The sequence below is a fragment of the Antrostomus carolinensis genome, unplaced genomic scaffold (assembly GCF_000700745.2).
Source record: "Antrostomus carolinensis isolate BGI_N321 unplaced genomic scaffold, ASM70074v2 scaffold16137, whole genome shotgun sequence".
Lineage (NCBI taxonomy): Eukaryota > Metazoa > Chordata > Aves > Caprimulgiformes > Caprimulgidae > Antrostomus > Antrostomus carolinensis.
Genome location: NW_010325536.1, coordinates 40645 through 46647, shown reverse-complemented (window position 1 = coordinate 46647; position 6003 = coordinate 40645).

Sequence of the window (6003 nt, the reverse complement as noted above, 5' to 3'; positions counted from 1 at the left end):
AAAGAAGGGTTGTTGGTTTTTTTCTCCATAAATCTCACTGGAGAGGTGTCTGAGCAGAGTTTTAAGATGCGGATGCATCTTAAAGCCCTGGTTGGCTGGAGCTACCCAACGAATCACAAATCTCAGGTGGAGCAGCATCCACCTACACAACATCCATCTCTTTCTCAATATCTCCTATGACAAAGGCAGTCTAAAATGAAAGTGGCTTCTTGTTTGGGAGATACAACGGGTTAAACATCTGCTGACTGCAGCCAGAGCTGTGGCTTTACGAGTTACAAACAGCACGAGCAGCCCCACACCGACCATTTGGGAGAAATGCTAAAAAATAAACCTGGTGTGCAGGTCGCTCACTCAAAACTGCTGATTCAGCTTCCCCAGCTGAATGAGACCATCCTTCTCTCCCCTCTCCCAGTTTGAGCGCGATATAACCATCTGGAATAACAAACAGTATCTGCCCAAGCCACTGCTGGTCAGAGAGGACTCCAGCATCCAGAAGCACCGGCGCTGGTACGCCCAGTTCTACAGCAAGAAGAACACAAGGCTCCCGGCGCAGAAGGAGAACCTGGACTGGTGAGGACTTCACTGCCCACTGCAGAAGGTGGCCAGAGGCTCTCAGGTGGCTCCTGCCCACCCAGCAGTGCTGGGCAAGGCATGACCAAGGTAACAGATATTGGCACTGGCACAAGGAGAAGACCCTCAGCCCTGGAGATCTTCTCTGACCTCACATGTTCAGGGCATCAAAGCTCAAAGGGTGTTGCTCTTGTACCTGTGCTGCAACGTACGAGCTGGGCGTGAACTTGGCAGAACTGCCTTTAAAGTGCCCTTGTCTCTCACTGCTGCTCTCATTTTGAGTAGTTCTATGAAAAGCTTTTCATGTGGCATTTTATTGCCTCAAGTGTCCTTTCCCAGCCTGGCTTCTGCACCATCATCTTGGCTGGGGCAAGCTTCAGTTCTCCAGGGGAGCCTTGGCTGATGTCTGCATGGCATCAGAGATGGGATTGCAAAGACCACAGACATGTGTAATCTTCCTTCTCTCGCAGAAGCAGGACAGCGTGGTGTTTAGCTGCCCACCACGCCCTTACCATACCTGTGGGCTTCATTGAGCCTGCTGAGCTCTTGCATGAGTCAACTCCTCATGGAGCACCTAGTTGGGAAGCAGAGGGACTATCCTAGTCACCAAATCACTTAGACTGACAACTCTGCAGGTCAAGGATGTGAATGAGATGCTGCTTTGGCAGCTCCTGGATTCCAGCAATATCTTGGGTACATGGTTGGCTGAAAAAAGAATGTGTCTCATGGCAAGACGACAGGGATCATTTACCAACACGTGGAGACTGGGCTGCAAATCTGGCAAAAACTGGCCTAGATTCTCCTGTGCTTTGTGCCTATGGGCTCTGTACTGAAGGGCTAAATTCCGCCTTGCTGTGCACCCTCGAGACACCCGTAACCTCCAAAGAAAGATCCCACCTGGTGTCCTTAGCTGGGCTCAGTTACTCTGTGCCAACAGCCAGTGTGGTGGGTTTAACCCGGCCGGCAGCCAAACACCACGCAGCTGCTCGCTCACCCTTCCCCGATGGGATAGGAGAGAGAATCAGAAGAGTAAAAATGAGAAAACTCATGGACTGAGATTAAAAAAAAATAATTAATAATTGAAATAAAATAATAATAATAGTAATAATGGAATATTCAAATGAGTGATGCCCAGTGCAGTTGCTCAGCGCCCACTGACTGATGCCCGTTCCTGGACAGTTATCCTGGAGCAGAGACAGTCCCAAAACTGAAACCACAATCCCAGAAGAGCAAGAGCCTGAGTGATCCCTGAGAGAATCCCCCAGAGCTTTCCAGCCAGCCTTCATTAATATACTGACCATGGCATGATAGAATATGGAATATCCCACTGGCAGAGCCGAATGCCAATTTGGGTTTGCTAATTACTGTGCTCCACCCAAATCCCTTGCACCTGCAGACCAGCAAAACATGGGGAGGCTGGAAATGTCCTTCATCTTCCAGTAATAACTAAAACCCTCAGTATATTATCAACGTTCTCAACAAATCCCACACTGAAATGAAAACCCAGCGCTATTCTAGCTACTGAGAAGACAATTATCTCTGTCCCAGCAAAACCAGGACAACCAGCAAATGCTCAAACCCTGGAGCTTTCCAAGGAGGTTGGTCGCTGCCGCTCTCGCACACTCTGCGCTTGCCTGTGCCTTGTGAATTCTTCACTTTGCTGAGGTTTCTGGTTCCTCCTTCACCATTAACCCACAGAGCAGAAGCTGGGAGCCAGAACATCCCATCGCAACCCTCTGCCAGTGCAGAGTCCATCGCCCGCCCTGGCAGCAGCCCAGGTGACGGTGGGCAGTTGTGCCTTCACCATTCACATCTGGCCATTGCACTGTCAATATTCCACTATTAAATTTTTTTAACAACTGATCTCATGTTCCTGGTTTGTTGTTCTTCACCGTTTTGTGGGGTCTTCTATTGTGGGAGTAGTGATTCTGGAGCTGGTCCATGCTGTCCTGCTTCAGGAGCCACAGGGGATCTCCAGGAAGGAACTTAAGGACATAGCAGGAGCTTGGATTGAGTATTGCCCAACTCAGCAGCCTGAGCTTCTCATGGACCTGAGAGCACCAACATGTCTTCATGGCCCTGAGCAGCCTCATCTGGGGTGCTCATCCACTCCCTGTCCATGGCCCAGGAGCCCCATCTCAGCTCAGCTCTAGACCTTCAGTCCCTGTCCTGAGCTATGCCACAGGAAGTCTCCAGTTCAGCTGCAGACATGCCCATACCTGGCTGATCTGAACTCAGAGCAAAAATTGACTTCTCAGCTTGACCTTCACCCTGTCCCATCACCGTGGACCTGGCCAGCACTTGCTGGGCTGTGTCTGACCCTAGCTACCCTCACTAGATCCCGACCCTGACCTGCAAGTTGATTTCCCAGCTTGACCTCAAACCTGCTTCATCACCATGAGCTTGCCTGATGGTCTTAACTCTTGATTGATCCTGGCCATGACCTCTGGGTCTGCTTGGGGTCCTTCTTGGGGGCCATGGGACCCCCTTGGCTCCCAGCACCCCACTTCTTAGGGAGCAGCCACTCTCCTGGTGATGGAGAAGCAGCAAGAGGCAGAAATTACTACCAGGAGGGAGATGATACATTACAGTGTGGGTCAAGATGTTCATCCAAACGTTCAAGGGGGCACATGGCCTCCACAGCCCCCCATCCACAGGCACAAACACAGAGGCTTTACCTGCACAGCACACACCTGGGCTGCTGCTCCCCGCTCCTCAGTGTTCCCACACACAGGATCTCAGGATGAACAAAACTCCCAAGGAAGGCAAATCATTGAGGATCAGATTAGAGACTGGGAGTTAAATTAGCTTTGCCAGATTCATCAAGTCCTTCTGAAACCAAAGGAAATTATGGGATACCTCCAGCAGGACCTGAATTCTGGGCTACCATCTCCTTTATGACTAAAGCTGAAGTAGTTGTGTTCTGTTAAGGCAGAAATTAGAGAATCGGGAAATAAGACAGGATTAGTTTAATCCTCTTCTGCTTCCATTTGCTTATTTATCCTTTTAAATGGGTCTAACAAAAAGGACAATTCAGTGCTGGGAGACACCTGCACGCCAAGGAGCACCGTCCTCATCTTCTCTGCCTTTTGGTGATACATTATCCACTTACATATTTCGATTTTCAAACAAATCCCAACTCCTCTCTGGTCAGGATGTGAGAGCATCTAATCTGTTCACCGAAATCACTTTTACATCAAATCTGCCACAAAGCTGCAGCCGTTCTTACAACTATATCCTGACAGTTGTATTTATGATCATGGCTTCTCTGCACACTTGACCACTAGCCAAGAGAGTTTATCCAACTGCCAGACCTATGCTCATTCCATGTCTTTGGGTTTTGTTTTTTTTTTTCCCCAACTAACAAATTCACTGTGAATTTCCCAATTCTTCAACAGGTTCTTTTTGCTTGTTTTTTTATTTTGTTGTTGGGTTTTGGGGTTTTTTTTTGTGTGGGGCGGTGGGGGTTGGGTGTCAAAATTAGAAAAGCCCAGAGGGTTTCAAAACAGGTCAAAGAAAAGGATACGTGAAAGGTGATGGACTACGTACCTTGGGTTTTCCAGGGGTAGAACTGGTCTCCTTCTCCTTTAACCCTGGTCTACGTACTTGTTCCATCTCGGACAATTAATTTCCTGGACAATTTCTTGGTCACTTTTGGTTCATTTGGAGGTGGGTCTTGGAGCTCCAGACAGCATCAGCAAGGTTGTTCCTGCACACAGAACTGCCCCTGATCCCCACTCACTGGTGGACCCTTGTAACCCTGTGAGACACTTCAGTGCAGGTCAAGGCTGAGATTGGCTCTAAGCAAAGACTTCTGTGCCCTTCCACATTTTGTCTCATTGCAAACAGCTGTCAGGGCCCTTCCTTGCCTTGTGGAAAGGAGTGACCCTGCTCAGTGCCCAAATGCCTCTTTTTCTCCTGGGGTGGAAGCAAGTTCACAGGTGGATCTGCTCAGACAAGTGAAAATCTTTGACCACACTGGGCACAACACATGGCCATGGTGTGAATTAAGACCACCTTGCCCAACAGCACAGAAGCCAGCTGAGCTGAATCTGTCCTGGAGGTGTAAATACAAACACTGCCTTACACCACATCCAGCTGGCCAAGGAGACCTGGTTGAGTTCCTGCTACACATAAATGCTCTCACTGTGAGAGGAGCAGGATCACTGCACTGGCAACCAAGCGTGAGACATGAGGATGCTCTGGAAGAGGCTTTAGGGAGCTTTGGATGCACGAGGAACACAGGGAGAAGCCCACTGTGGAGTTTTATGGTTGAAGAGGGTCCATCACAGCGACTGCTGCTGAGATTTAGGTCACTTGAACGGATATTTTCCCTCCTCACAACGAGACGCTCGGCACTGGGTGACGCCCCCATTCGTGAGCTTGAAACATAGAAAACCCCAGACACTTTTTTTAATTTTTTTCCTAAAGGTTGTTTTATTGTAAAACCATAAATACAACACTGACATGAAAATCCTCAAGCAACGGATGCTTTCTTACAGTTACAGTTTGTCTTCTGCCTTGGCATCAACTCTGAAAAGAATGTTGCAGAAACACGTCTCTTAAGATATTTCCAAATAACCGAGCTCTGGCCCGGAGCGCTCAGCTCGTTTGGAAGCCAAGTGGAATTATTCCTCCTCTCTTGGGGAATATTTCCATTCAGACAGCAACAGACTTGTAAAAACAGCAACATTTAAACACCTTGATTTTTATTATTTTTTTAAAATTTTTCTTTAATAATCCTTTTCATTTGACGTCAGTCTAAGTTTCAAACAGCACTGAATTTATTTAGCTGTAAAAAAAAAAAAAACCAAACCAAAAAACCAAACCAAAATCCTAAAAGGAAAAAAATAAAATAAAATTAAAAATCAGAAGAACTTGAGTTGGCCTCAAGCGTTCATATATCACAATGAAAATCAGCAACTCAACCCCGTGCAATATTGCTCTCTATTGAGTCATTCGATCCACACCAACAATACATGAGACTTCAAACAGGTTTTTTGTTTTGTTTTATTAACACAGCAAGTGTGACATTAGATAACCTTTTAAATACAGTACATGGTACAGCGCGGGGCCAGCTGCCCGCGCTTTTCCTCATTATGAAGACAAAGCCAGCGGTGGCGGTTTATAAAAATATTGTGTTGCTACAAAAGTATAAATTAATGCTACCGGTATTAAGAAATATTAAACACATAAAACTTATAAGGATTAAGAAAAATATTCATTAATACCTGTAGAAAACTCTGGCCTAAAAAAGATATTTTTTGTATATTTTTTTTTGTATTATTATTATTTTTTTTGTATTTTTTTCTTTTTTTAAGATGACATGAGATTCTTGCACTCGCAGGTAGAGACACACGCAGGTGCATCTGTGGTATTGCCTAGAACATCTGCATCTACAGAAAGGAAGGAAACGCACACGAGTTACTGAGG